The following is a 15,521-nucleotide window of genomic DNA, read 5'->3' as shown; positions in this document are numbered from 1 at the left end:
TATAAAATAACTAAGATAACAGAAGTAAAATTTACAAAACAATATTATTTTATAAGTATTTTCAAAATAGGAAATCAAACTAGCAATGCAATCCATTCGCAAGTTAGTATAGAACTAGAATTGATTCCATGCAAACAAATAAGAATAAATAAAATAAAATTTTGTTGTTGTTGAAAAGTTACTGGTAAATATCAAAAACAAAATATAACTTGTCATAATTACAAAAAAACAAATTAAGAACAATTAATACAAAAGAAATAGCAAGAAAACAAAAAAGGCTAAAACAGAATCTGTTTTGCTTAAAACCCTAAGTAAAAATATTTAGAAAAAATTGTTAAACTACTGAAATATATGATCAATAGGAAACAGTAGCAAAAAAAATTAATTTAAAAGCTATTTGTAAACTCCCGGTATAAGCAAAACAATTTTCAAATCAAATCTGATCTAATTCAAATTTTATAAAACCAAACATAGACAAATTATATATCTACAGAAACTACATAAAATTTGTGATCCAACGCAAAAAGAATCACCTAATTCGGAGTTATATACTAATAGATATGAATTTTCTAAGATTGCAATTTTTTGAAAAAACTGCAATACGGGATTTCGTGAATCTCACCATGGGTGACAGAGAGGAAGAACTCCGGTGAGGTAGCTGCTCCGGCGAGGTGGGGAGGTCGCCGGCGGGGAGGGGGAACGGCGGAGGGGGTCCCGGAGGCGAGGAAGGGGGCGTTAGGGGCTTCTGGGCGTTCTTCTGTTCGGCTCCTTGCAGGAACAACAATGGTGGGGCCGTCGTGGCTACGGGCAGGGAGAGGGCGAGCTGATGGAGAAAATGGAACGAGGAGAGGAGGGGCGTTCTTATAGGGGTGGTGGGAGGCTCGGGAAGGAAGTGTAGCCCGCGAATCGGGGGAGGGAAGCTTCCTGGGAAGCTTCTGCCATGGCCACAAAAGGAAGCTCGTGAGGAGGAAGAAGAAGGTGGGATTGGGTCATATTGGTTTCCTAACGTGGCCCAAGTACATTCCTAAAATAAGAGATCTCTTTCCCTTTTTATTAAAACAGGAATTAATACGATTAAAAGGAAATAGAATATCCTCGGAATATAGAGGTATAATATATTAAAATTTTCAAAAAAATAAATTCAAAAAGATGGACATTTTTCCACGCCCAAAATGAAAAACTTAAAAAAAATGTTTTTCAGAAAATCCCCTAAGGCTTTATTTTCTTTTTGCAAATAATTTTCAAATAAAACTTTGGTTTTTCTTGGCTCAAATATTTTTCAAAATACCCCTGATTTTGGGAGGGTCATTTTCCTCCGCTCTTTCTTGCTTGCAAGAATTTCTTTTCGGGGTATTTCTCGGGGAAGAAAAATAAAGAAGCAAGGGCAAATGTTTGAAAGAATTCAAATGCAAAACTCCTTTCAAATTATTTATAGTTGAAGAAGTCATGTCATCTTCTCTCATTGCTTTTAATTGGATGAATTTGAATTTATCGGAGATGGGGAAAGTCATTTTATTCCCTCTCATTCAAATTTTTTTGAAAAGTTTCAAATTTCACTCAAGTTTCAATCACTCAAGCAAACAAACAAACAATATAATAATTATATTAACATTCCAAAATTTGGGATGTTACATACAAGGAACTTGTATTGGCAACAAGCTTGAAGACTCTACATCTTCTTCTATGTGAGAAATCACAATTGAGTGTGTAGGAAAAGTCAATACTATTAAAAGGGGAAAAGTATTCATGATGATCTGGTTGCTGAAGTGCTTAGAGTTAGCCACCAAAAATACTCAACCAATCTCCCACAAAAATATTATGTCTCTAGCCTAAACATCAAAAACGGTGCCACCTACAAATTATATTTGACCCTATCAATTTTCTCTCTAGACAAAACCCATACCAAACCCTAGCATCTCGGTACCATCGAGTCCCATTTTGGTCTCCCCAAAATTAGTGACCAACTTTCCGTTTAGCCATTTTCTAAAATCGGAATTTTTGAGTTTTGAGAATGGGTCTAACCGAGATGAGGAACTGACGAGGAAAAACAAAAATCGGACGGACCAAGATTCATATATTGGTTTCACCAAAAAGGCCAAATTTCCACATTTTTCACTAAACGGTAGGATCGAGTTTTCACATCGGTTTCACCGAGTTGGGCAATAATGTTGTAACGGTTGGATTTTTGGAGATGCATATATATACCCCTCCACATGCCTCTCACTCGTAGAGGAAGCACTCACAACAGAGCAACACATATCCCATCCATTTTCTCAGAGAGAACCACCTACTCATGTGTTGAGATCAAGATCTACTACTCCAATCATATGAATCTTGATTTCTAGCCTCTCCAAGTTGCTTTCCACCCAATCAATCTCTTCTACCGAAGCCAAATCTTTGAGAGAGTGATTGAGTGTTGAGGAGATATCTTTCGAAGCACAAGAGCAAGGAGTTCATCATCCATACCACGTCTATTACGTTTTGGACACTCGTGTCTCCTAGATTGATCAGGTGTTGCTTGGTAGCCTCCGACTTAGTGTGGAGTTGAACCAAGAAGTTTGTAAGGTCAAGGAGATCACCTACTTCGTGAAGATCTATCCCGAGTGAGGGTAGTCCTTCGTGGACTTAAGCCATGATTGAATATACAAGGTTGCTTCTCTGTGGACCCTTTGTGGGTGGAGTCCTCCATGGACTCTCGCGGTCGTTACCCTCCGTGGGTTGAAGTCTCAATCAGCGTGGACATACGATGGCACCACCTATTGGGACCATGCCAAAAATCTTCGTGTCAGTTTTGCATTTGATCCTCCTATCCCTTCCCTCTACTTACATGTGCTTCTCTTTACTTTTTGTTGATATATTCATAGACTTGCATGTGTAGGGTGTGCTTGACATGATACAATTGCTAAAACTTTCCAACAACTAAATTGGGAAAAAGTGAAGTTTTTATTTGGTCAAGTAGTCAAATCACCCCCCCCTCTAGACATACTTTGGATCCTACAAGTGATATAATAGCTTTGGTCTCCGTTGCATTGGTCTTACAACCAAGAAGAGTATGGCGTCTAGTGTCGGAAATATGCCCTAGAGGCAATAATAAATTAGTTATTATTATATTTCTATGTTCGTGATAATCGTTTATTATCCATGCTATAATTGTATTGATTGGAAACTCAAATACATGCGTGGATACATAGACAAAACACTGTCCCTAGTAAGACTCTAGTTGACTAGCTCCTTGATCAAATATGGTCAAGGTTTCCTAACCATAGACAAGTGTTGTCACTTGATAACGGGATCACATCATTAGGAGAATCATGTGATGGACAAGACCCAAACTATGAACGTAGCATATTGCTCATGTCGTTTTATTGCTATTGTTTTCTGCGTGTCAAGTATTTGTTCCTATGACCATGAGATCATATAACTCACTGGCACCGGAGGAATACCTTGTGTGCATCAAACGTTGCAACGTAACTGGATGACTATAAAGGTGCTCTACAGGTATCTCTCAAGGTGTCGGTTCAGTTAGTATGGATCAAGACTAGGATTTGTCACTCCGTGTGACGGAGAGATATCTCGGGGCCCACTCGGTAATACAACATCACACACAAGCCTTGCAAGCAATGTGACTAAGTGTAAGTCACGGGATCTTTTATTACGGAACGATTAAAGGGACTTGCCGGTAACGAGATTGAAATAGGTATGCGGATACCGATGATCAAATCTCGGGCAAGTAACATACCGAAGGACAAAGGGAATGACATACGAGATTATATGAATCCTTGACACTGAGGTTCAACCAATAATATCTTTGGAGAATATGTAGGATCCAATATGGGCATCCAGGTCCCGCTATTGGATATTGATCGAGGAGTACCTCGGGGCATGTCTACATAGTTCTCGAACCCGCAGGGTCTGCACACTTAAGGTTCGATGATGTTTTAGTATAGTTGAGTTATATGTGTGGTTACCGAATGTTGTTCGGAGTCCCGGATGAGATCACGGACATCACGAGGATTTTCGGAATGGTCCGGAAACGAAGATTGATATATAGGATAGCTTCATTTGGTTACCGGAAGGTTTTCGGGCATTACCGGGAATGTATCGGGAGTGACGAATGGGTTCGGGAAGTTCACCGGGAGGGGGGCAACCCACCCGGGGGGAGCCCAATGGCCCTAGGGGTGGCGCACCAGCCCTTAGTGGGCTGGTGGGACAGCCCAAGAGGGCCTTGGCAGCATAAAAAGAAAACCAAAGAAAAAAAGGGAGGTGGGAAGGAAGAGAAGGACTCCACTTTCCAATCCTATTTGGAGTAGGATTGGAGTAGGAATCCTACTCTCCTCCTAGCCGGCACACCCTTGAGGGCTTGGCCCTCTAGGCAAGCCTCCTCCCCCTCCCTCCTATATATAGTGGTGACTTAGGGCTGATTTGAGACAACTTTTGCCACGTGCAACTCAGATCTAGACACCATAGTTTTACCTCTAGATCGTATTTCTGCGGAGCTCGGGCGGAGCCCTGCAGGAGTAGATCGTCACCACAACCGGAGTGCCGTCTCACTGCCAGAGAACTCATCTACTTCTCAGTCTTGCTTGTTGGATCAAGAAGGCTGAGATCATCGTCGAGCTGTACGTGTGCTGAACGCGGAGGTGCCGTCCGTTCGGCACTAGATCGGAACGGATCGTGGGACGGATCGCGGGACGGTTCGTGGGACGGTTCGTGGGGTTGATCGAGGGACGTGAATACATTCCACTACATCAACCGCGTTTCTTAACGCTTCCTGCTGTGCGATCTACAAGGGTACGTAGATCCAAATCTCCTCTCGTAGATGGACATCACCATGATAGGTCTTCGTGTGCGTAGGAATTTTTTTTGTTTCCCATGCAACGTTCCCCAACATCTAGCGAGGGAAATTATCGTCGTAGAGGTCCATATTTTAATGGTACAAACTTTGCTAGTTGGAAGCACAAAATGAAAATGCATATTCCTATACATAACCCCGTCGTTTGGGCTGTTGTTCGTGTTAGCTTGCAAGGTGAATTCTTTGAAGATGGAAAGGAAGCGGATCGTGAAGCAATCGTGGAAGAATTGAAGATGTTGCAATACAACACTCAAGCATGCAACATTCTATTCAATTGCCTATCCCCCGAAGAATTCAACAAGATAAGTCGTCTTGATTATGCAAAGGAAATTTGGCATACTTTGGTTGATATGCACGAAGGCACCGAATTCCTTAGGGAATCTAAGTTGGATGTGCTACAAAGTCAACTTGACAAGTTCAAGATGAATGATGGTGGAGTCGCGGAAATGTACTCTAGGCTTGCTCTCATCACCAATGAGATTGCCGGCTTAGCAAGTGAAGAGATGACCAGCAAATTCATCATCAATAAGATCCTTACACCCTTGGATGGAAAATACGACTATGTGTGCACATTGATCCAAATGATACCAAACTACAAAGATCGCAAGCCCACAGAAGTCATTGGTATGATTGTTTCTCTTGAGATGTCACTTAAAGACAAATAATATCTCCACAACTAGTCAAGCGGTGCTTAAAAAGCCACAAGTGATGCTCCCGCTACTTGAAGTGACAACCTTGTCACCAATGAAGAGATAAGCCTCATTGTCAAGAAATTCAAGAAATTCTATAAGAATAGAGGCAAAGAAAGAAGCTCCAACTAAAGAAATGAATAGAAGCGTTCATCTAGTCGTGACCGTAATTGCTACAATTGTGGAAGACCCGAACACTATTACAATGAGTGTGCGGCTCCCCACAAAAGAAGAGAGGAATCACCTAAAAGAAGAAGCTCAAGAGACGAGTCACCTCGAAGAGAGAGAAGGAGTAAGGGAGGTCATTATGAACGAAGACCCTCCTGGAGAGGCAAGAACTCGGAGAAGAAGGACAAGTACACCAAGAGCTACACAAGAAGAAGACATCAAGCTCATCTTGGTGAATGGGTATCCGTCTCCAAATCCAACAACCAATCCGAGAGAAGCTATCACTCCGACTCCGACTATAGTCAAGATGAAGGTGTTGCCGGATTAGCACTTGTCTCCTCCAACTCCTATGACTGGTTTGAGTCACCAAATGAAGGAATTGGAAGATGCTTCATGGATAAAGGCCCCAAGGTATCACACCCCGAATACCTTGACTTTGATAGTGATGAGGATGACTTACTTAGATATAATGACTTGCTTTTTGATAAACTAGTGATATTATTGAAAATGAACTTGATAATAACCATGCTAGTCAAGATACGTGTATGATGATCATAATAAGGAGATTGAGCGTCAAACCCTAGCATCTCGGTACCACCAAGTCCCATTTCGGTCTCACCGAAATGAGTGACCAAATTTTCGTCTAGCCTTTTTCTAAAATCAGAATATCCGAGTTTTGAGATTCGGTCTCACCGAGATGGGGAATTGCCCAGACCAAACCAAAATTAGACGAACAAAGATTTATATGTCGGTTTTACCGAAAAGACTAAAGTTGCCACATTTTGCATATATTAGTAGGACTGAGTTTTCACGCCGGTTTCACCGAGTTGGGCAATAATGTTGTAACAGTTAGATTTTTGAAGATGCCTATATATACCCCCACCACCCGCCTCTCATTCATAGAGGAAGCACTCAGAACAAACCAACACATATCACATCCATTTTCTGATAGAAAACCACCTACTCGTGTGTTGAGATCAAGATCTACCACTCCAATCATATGAATCTTGATTTCTAACCTCCCCAAGCTGCTTTCCACCCAATCAATCTCTTCTACCTAAGTCAAATCTGCGAGAGAGTGATTGAGTGTTGAGGAGACTATCTTTTGAAGCACAAGAGCAAGGAGTCCATCATCCATGCCACATTTATTACCTTTTGAAGAATGTTGTCTCCTAGATTGGTTAGGTGTTGCTTGGTAGCCTCCGAATTCGTGTGGAGTTGAACCAAGAAGTTTATAAGGACAAGGAGATCGCATACTTCGTGAAGATCTACCCCGAGTAAGGCTAGTCTTTCGTGAATGTAAGCCATGATGGAATAGACAAGGTTGCTTCTACGTGAACCCTTTATGGGTGGAGCCCTTCGTGGACTCTCGTGGCCATGTGTGGGTTGAAGTCTCCATCAACGTGAACATACGATAGCACCACCTATCAGAACCATGCTAAAAATGTCCGTGTCATTTTTGCGTTTGATCTTCCTATCCCTTCTCTCTACTTACATGTGCGTATCTTTACTTTTCGCTGCTATACTCATAGACTTGCATGGGTAGGGTGTGCTTGACATGATACAATTGCTAAAACTTATCAACAACTAAATTAGAAAAATGTTAAGTTTTTATTTAATCAAGTAGTCTAATCCCCCTCTAGACATACTTTGGATGCTACAGTGCCTTCAATTTGACCGGTGGGGTTAGGTGGACGGCCGACACACGGCTTCGAGACGGACAAGGAGCGGGCACGAGGGCGTCCGATTGATGTCTGCCCGAATGCAAACCGGAAACAAGTTTACACTGGAAATGGATGAAGTCGGACATAATTTAAGTATGAGGTCGGACGATTGGTCCGTCGCGTGACAAGATGAAGTTAGGAATTGCCCTTAGGGCACATGAAGTTTACTACTCCCTCGGTAAAGAAATATAAAAACGATTATAAATTATTAAAGTAATGATCTAAGCATTCCTATATTTCTTAATAGAGAGAGTACATGCAACCGCGAGTCAACAATAAAGTTTTGGCTCGAAGGTTCATCCATAATTCTGGATGATATCCTCATCCGTGACGAATGAAATCATTACCCCGACCAAAAAAAATGAGATGAAAAGCAAGACTCGCTGTGCAGTGCTGTAAGGCAGCAGTAGCAGCATTAAGGAAAAAAAATCGTGCTCTGTTCCTCTGTTTTCTGATCCCGCATTTCAAATAGGCCTACAATCCTTTTCCATTGTTCTGTTTCTCAGTTTTCTAATCCCGTATTTCAAACAAGCCTTACATTTCTAACAGCCCACGTGACAGAAATCTTCAGCTGTAAAAATAACCGTTTCATGATCCAAACTGCATTTTCGACAAAGATCAAATTACTGCAAAAGCTACCATTTCATCAAAAATCAAATTATTGCAAAAGCTCCCATTCTATCAAATCTAGTGAACAATTAAATGTTTAAACATGATTTATATACAAGAACACGGAAAATTCAAAATATTGAAACTGTCATCACACATCTCAGGTACCCCCCTGAGGATTCACAAATATTATTTGCAGTTCAGAAACTCAGAGGCTATCGCTCGTTTACCGCAGATCTCTATCCCACAGCTGGCTAATAAAATCGCCTTGGCAATGTGTCAAGTCCTTTCAGTCAGAGTTCAACTCTTCAGCGAAAGTGAAAAATCTGCTGCTATAAGAGGACAGAAGAACTTGGCGAAGGGGGAATTCGTAACCATGTCAGAAGATTCTGCCCCATTCTCGCACCTTCCTAGCCCAGTCAGGAATAGGATTCATCTGGGCAATCTTGCCGTCCATGTTGGGGTCAAAATAGATCCAATCCTCCTTTAGAGTGAACATACCATCAACTTCAAACTCGTAGCGACTGATGATAGTTTGAATTAGGACATCTTGCCTTCCGGAAGCCATCTCTTGGAAATCATCGCGGCGTCCATTATATGTTTCAAAAAATGGATGCACAATTTTTATCCCATTATGCTCACAGCAAAAGCAGCGAGCTGTCATTGAAAAAGAAAAGGTTAAATTAGATTGTCGGACTCAATATAGAAAGAGACATAACTAAACAAGGGTGTCAACCAAGCCATCACAGCTGCACTTCCTACAGATTTTTGGACTTCCTAAGATAGCACAGAATTTTACTGCCATAAGAACAAAAATAGAATTCCTGATTAATTTTATTTGTATTGATAAAAGGAAAAGGAAGCGTATCGCTAATGTTCAAATGATGTGCAACAAAAATCTGGATATTACAACCTATATACAGCAGAGGGAAATTATGTTTCTATTTTCTAGGGGAAAGATATGAGCACATATTGTGGTAATCATGTAAAGTAGTAATTCTTAATGCTAATTCGAAATATCATGAGATGCCTATCCAGTGTCTAGTGTGTACAAGAAAAGTGAGAGCTGGGAGCATACTGTCATCTATCGAAGAACACAACACAGGGAAGCACAATGATGGTCTTTCCTCCTCATCTTTATCACCATTGGTACACTCAGCGAAGAACAATTCACGAGGTGTGGTAGCAGTATCTGATCCCTTTGGTGCTGCCAAGAAGTTGATATGGAAGTACTCATATTTGAACCTCTTCTTGAACAGAAAAGCAGTTGAACCTTCAGTTACCTTGGGATTCACACCGCAGATAATATGAAGTTCATAGTCCACCTAACATGGCAGCATAAATGATTGTGGATCACTTTGAATCCTGTTACACATTTAAATAAATGGATAAAGAAAAGAAGCAAATGTACCAACCCCTTTCTGCTGAGAAAATTTATTCAGTGCAGCATTGACCTTTCTGACATAGAAATCTTGGTCAGCCTTAAATTTTCTTCGAATTGCTGGAATTAATTTTTTCTGGTTTTCGTTTAAGATCTCTGAGCATGACGATACTTCATTCAGTAACAGAGTGTGCTCCTTTGACTTAGTAGATGAAGATTTGGACACAAGCATAGCGAGGTGCTCAACTGTGGAGTCATTAAGTGTTTGAGTCAGCATATGCGACAACTTGGTGGGCTCAATGTCCAGGGACAATGTGGTGAATTTCACTAGTGCATCAGGGTCAGAGTGCCATGAATCAACCGCAGCTTTCTTATAGGCATCAAGGTCAGTACCGCCGATAAGGAAACCAGACTGTTCTACCATCTCCATGGCTAACCGTAAGTTCACATTGGCCAAAAGAAGGTGCCAGAGAGCATCATGCTCCGAGAGAGAACTGAAGCGAGCACGGAGGAAGGCGACGATGCCATAGAGGGAGCAGCACTCAATGCGCATAAGGGTCCTTGTGCATATCATGTCCACCTGAAAGTCAAACTCGAAATCTTGGTGCATGGGGAATGCAGTGCCATACCAAATGGTGTTGAAGATGATGTTCGAGACAGGATCCATGGGGCCATAGCAGTAGCCGCCCTTGATGAGGCTGCAGTAATGAAGCTTGCGTAGGCCATCCCTAGGCAGCCGGGCGAGTGCCTCTAGGTAGAAACCATGGATCTTGCCGAGGAGCAGTAGCTTCAAAGTCTGTGTATGTCTGAATGTTCCATGCATACCCGGCTTCCACTCCACAGATTCTGTGTTCCTGGGTGTCAGCTCACCCCTCTTTCTCTTCTTCTTTCTATCGGCACCAAGAGAAATCGAGGCCCTGAGCAGCCTGGCAAGGAGCTTGACAGCTGCAGGGGGTAAGCAGCATCGTGCCCCAAGAATCTTGGACACCTTGACCGGCGGAGACATCAATGACAGCGAGACGCCCACCAGGACGGCTGGTTTGGGATGCCTCGCGGACAGGCCGGGCAGCACACTCCAGGGCTATTTTGGTGGTAGGTGAGATGATACTGAACACGGGCTCGTCGGGGCTCCTGTTACGGTCTTGCTCGATGAACCCTACAGCGCCGGGGAGGTCGCATCCGGCCAGGCGCAGGTAGCGCAGTGCTTCTCTTTTCTCCAAGTAACGGTACTGAAAGCAAAGGAAGCTGACAAGACCCTCCAGCGACCGCCGTGCCACGGTCATGGAGTCGACACTGTCTGGGGACAGCGGCATCTGAAAGATTCGTCCATCTTTTGTGTTGGTCCTCACCTTAGAGATGATTTCCTCTTCTTCCTCCATTTCGTCCTCGGAGCTTGGCGTGTAGGAGATGGTGTTGGCGATGATGTTGGAGACCGGGTCAAGGAAACCGAAGCAAACGCCGGCCTTGAGCAGGCGCGTGGTCAGCGAGGGTATACTCTCCGCCGGCAGCCGATCGAGCGCCGACTCGTAGAATCCGTGGATGCGATCTAGCAAGATGCATATGTCCTGCATAACGCTCTGACGCGTAACACCATCAGGACAATATTCGCCGATTCGGCGGAGAGGCTTGCCATGCATGTCGGCAGACGAACTTGCTCTTTCTCTCCGGCCTCCGGGCTCTGGCGATGGGGGCTTTGGCGGCGAGGGAAGGAGCGACGGCAGACGCACTTGCTCTTTCTCTCCGGCCTCCGGCGATGGGGGGTTACTTGGGGTAGGGTGGCTGGGCGTGGGGATGGGATGGGGGGCGGCGGCGGCGGGATTCCTATTTTATTTTCCGAGAAATTAGATGTTTTATCCACTTTATTACTTTTCAATTTGATAATTATACCCTCATGAAAGGCTGCCGGGTGGAGCCGGGTCCACTAATCATTGGGATAACCATGAAAGAAATCATCTACGGAGTAACTCCTTGTAAAATGAGACAAATCAATAAATTTCCCCCTATTTTCCACCAGTATTTTGACCGGAAGGAGACCCTATACATCTCGTGATAGCTATTACTCCCTTCGTCCGAAAATACTTGTCCTAGAAATAGATGTATCTAGACTTATTTTAATTATAGATACATCCACTTTATACATTTTTAGGACAAGTATTTCCGAACGGAGGGAGTATTTAGCTGGGTCGGGCCGAGCTTTCTTAAGCATCCCCACGAGTAATCACATCGTAAAAATGAATTCCTTAAAAAACATAAAAAACGAGTTTTGTATTTGAAAAAGAAGGATTGTCTCCGGTAAAACAACATAAAAAGGAGCGACCGCTAAAAAAAAGTTGCTACAAATCAACCGAGCTGACGACAGCCATGCAGCACCTGTATGAAAGTCAATACCATCCTGGTTGATTTTTTGAAAACATCAGTCACGTCTTGGGTCGTTGGATGAGACCCTCGCGAATCGTCCGATTGATCAACGTAGAAAGATGACAAAGCGGCAGACGCGTCCTCTATCCATGAACTGCCCTTTGCACTGCAGCTCCGTCGACCATCGGTGTGTTGCTCTGCGCTCCACCGGCCGGCATGCAGCGACACCCCCGCTGCACCGCAGCTCCGCCGTCCACCGACGTGTTGCACTGCAGCTCCACTGCCCCAGCATGTCGTGCCACATACGCTGCACTGTAGCTCCATCGCCGCCCACGTGTTGCGCGCCCAGGCTCCCCCATATGCATCCCGTATTTAGGCTGGAAATGAGGGTTGTCGGTTAGCTCAGGCGTTTGAGACCCGGTCTAAAAGGCCTATCTGGATTGAGTTTTTATGACCGGGCACTGATCGGACGAACAACCCAGACGTTTAAGGAGGGCTTAAGGGATCTGATTGTAGTTGATCTAAGGTTGCACAAGAAAGCGGCATGTGGGGCCCAAAGCAACATAGGGAGTTGTTACCCTTATGTCTCGCATTGAACGACACAGTACAAACCCACGCTGAACGGTGCCGCAAGTTGGGTCGGCCAGGCGCGTAAAAATTTACAGCCTCATTTTTTATTTTATTTTGTTTTCCATGGTTTTTATTTTCATTTTGCTATCTTTTTTACTTTCTATATACTCAATTTCCTATAAATAAATATATTACAAAAATCACTCTACTTAAAATAATTGAAAATGTTGACTAATCATTTAAAAATGTTAAATGTGTATAAAAAAATATTCAAAAATAAAAGTTTTATTAAAAAAATGATAAAGTATTTTAAAATCATAATCAATAATTAGAAAAAAAATGTTAAACAAATGTTTTAAAAATGTTAATCAAGAATTTCGAAAATACCAGATGTATATAGAAAAAAATGTTAACCAAGTATTAAAAATGATGACAAAATTTGATCGTGTGTATAACTATAATCAAGAATTTCCAAAAATGTTTAACAAATGTTTGAAATTTTTAATCAAGCATTTGAAAAATATGAAATGTGTATAGAAAAAATGTTTACCATGTATTAAAAAATTAGATCATGCATTTAAAAAATGTTGAACAATTATTTGGAGATATTAATCGAGAATTTGTAAAATGTTAAAAGTGTATAGAAAAACTGTTGACCATGTGTTCAGAAAATGTTAACATTGCCTTAGAAATGTTAATCAAAAATTTTAAAAAATTGTTAAATGCGCATAAGAAAATGTTGATCATATATTATTAAATGTTCATCTTTTATTTGGAAAATGTTAATCAATGTTTCTAAAATGTTTTAAAGTGTGTATAGGGAATACTAGCAAAAAGGCCCGTGCGTTGCAACGGAAGAAAATAAAATCATAATCTTAAATTGTGGTAATCACATTATGTTCTTAAAATTTTAGGACATTTCTTGAGATGCATGAACATTATTTGAATTATGATGAAAATGGCAAAGTATGTTTTGCTAATTAATGATAGCATATGCATAAAAACATTATTTTTATCTTGCTGATATATGTGTTTGCATTTGTAATCTAAGTGAGGTCTTAATTTTGTTGCAAACATATTAGACTACTTCATCACAAACAATCAGTTTGTAAGTACATGCCTACCAAATATTTCAGGTTGCGTATCAATATCAATATTCTTAAAATAATAATTAGCAAAACAGTTTATATATATGAAAGATCAGAGTTAAGCCATTTGTTTACATAAAGCTTGTATAAACATCATTGTATATTTTTTATACATTAGAAACATTTTTTTGCGTGTGACATCAGAAACATTATTGAGTTTTGATGTCTAATTTTTTAATACACATTTTACATATTTTGTATGCATCATGAACATTTTTATATAAATGTTTTACATTATTCAAATACACGATTACCATTTTTGAAAAGTTCTATTTTTTATACTCCCTCCGTCCGGAAATACTTGTCCTAAAAATGAATAAAATGAATGTATGTATAACTAAAATAAGTCTAGATACATTCAATTATAGGACAAGTATTTCCGGACGGAGGGAGTATCTACTTTGTTCCATACACATTATATATTTTTGTATATGTTTTCTTATACACAGGAAACATTTTCCTATGCACATTTAAAATTTTCTAAATACACGATCAATAGTTTTTATAATAAAAGAAAAATATATTATTTATTGTCCATACACACTGTACAATTTTGTATATATGGGAACTTTTTTATCTACAAATTTGACATTTATTTAATCCATAATTAACATGTATGCAAACTTTATTGAAATAAAGGCAAAAGAGAAAAAAAAAAGTAGAAAAAAATGCGAAATAGAAGAACAAGATGGCTTGTAGGCTGCAATGGGGATCAAACTTGGGTCTCCTGGGTGGAACAAGGCGCACCCAACCAGTTGAGCTAACTTTGTGCCTGTGAGAAAATATGGGAACCGCATCCTTTAGAATGGGAAAAAAGAGCCGAATTGAAGTTTAAAAAATGAAGCGTTTTTGTCACTTACGGATGGCATTGGTGGGTAATTTTGGCGAACTTTAGGATTACTTTAATGACGTACCACAGAAGCAATAGGTGCTTTATTAGTAGGTATAGATGTTGACCATGTATTCAAAAATCGTTAATCTTGTATATGAAAAATGCTAATCAAGCATTTGAAAGATGTTCAAAATATGTATGGTAAAAATGTTGACTATGTATTACAAAACTATTAATGTTTTAATTGAAAATGTTAAATGTATTAGAACAATTTTATTGACATATACAAAAAATGTAGAATGAACACAAAAAAGAAAACAAAAAATAGAGTAAAAAACAAAATAAACAATAGAAAAAAGGAAATAAAAACAAATAAACAAATGCAAAAGGAATGAAAAGACAAACCAGAGAGGAAGAAAAGAAAAGAAAAGGAAAAAGAAAAAAACGAAGAAAATCACTTGAATCGCTTCAAGTAGGTTGCACCCTTTTTCTTATCATGATCCGTAGGCTCTGCGCGTGGCTAGCAATGCTTGCTTATTTCCCTCGAGAGGAGGGACGGATCCCTCTTGCTTATGATATGTCTTCGTTATATCTATTAATTTTTATTGTTAAATGCTATTATGTTATGTTTTTTATATTTTATATGCTATTTTGCATTAGTTTTTTAGTCTAACCTATTAATTTGACCAATTTAGTGAACCTCGTTGTGCATCCTTGAAGGACATCATTGTGCATCTTAGCGAGTTGCATCAGTTATCACACAAATTCATGGAGGGCTTTATTGCATTGTGAGGCCGTGGTGAGGGACATGACCGAGCTCGATCAATGTCGTGGGTGTAAGCCTGACAGTAGATGTGTAGGGTACGAATGAGATGGGCAGAGTCCTAGCTACGGCGAGGTTGTATGAGTTCAGGCCCCTCTGCGGTGGAGGTAACAGCCCTACGTCTCAGTGCTCTCGGAGCTTGTTACCGAGTGTGATATGGAGTACAAAGATTTGCTAACCCCTTGACCAGTGGGGGAGGGCGGCTTATATAGAGTGCGCTGCCCTCCACAACGGTTCTGACTCAGGGGTGGAGTAGTGACGATTGAATGCATACGTTACAGGTAACGTATGCTCTAAATGCTAATAAACGCACCCGGAAACGTACGGCAGTTTCCCTCCAGAGAGGTTACGACGTACCGAGTGTATC

At 40.9% G+C, this 15,521-nt stretch overlaps 1 pseudogene; it reads right to left on the bottom strand.

The window, feature by feature from the left end:
* Nucleotides 1-8,074: 8,074 nt before the first annotated feature.
* Nucleotides 8,075-11,213, bottom strand: LOC123439639 (annotated as a pseudogene).
* Between the last annotated feature and the right edge of the window lie 4,308 nt (nt 11,214-15,521).

The sequence above is a fragment of the Hordeum vulgare genome, chromosome 3H (assembly GCF_904849725.1).
Source record: "Hordeum vulgare subsp. vulgare chromosome 3H, MorexV3_pseudomolecules_assembly, whole genome shotgun sequence".
Lineage (NCBI taxonomy): Eukaryota > Viridiplantae > Streptophyta > Magnoliopsida > Poales > Poaceae > Hordeum > Hordeum vulgare.
Note: the sequence above shows the minus strand (reverse complement) of the source record. Positions and strands in the feature narration are given on the sequence as shown.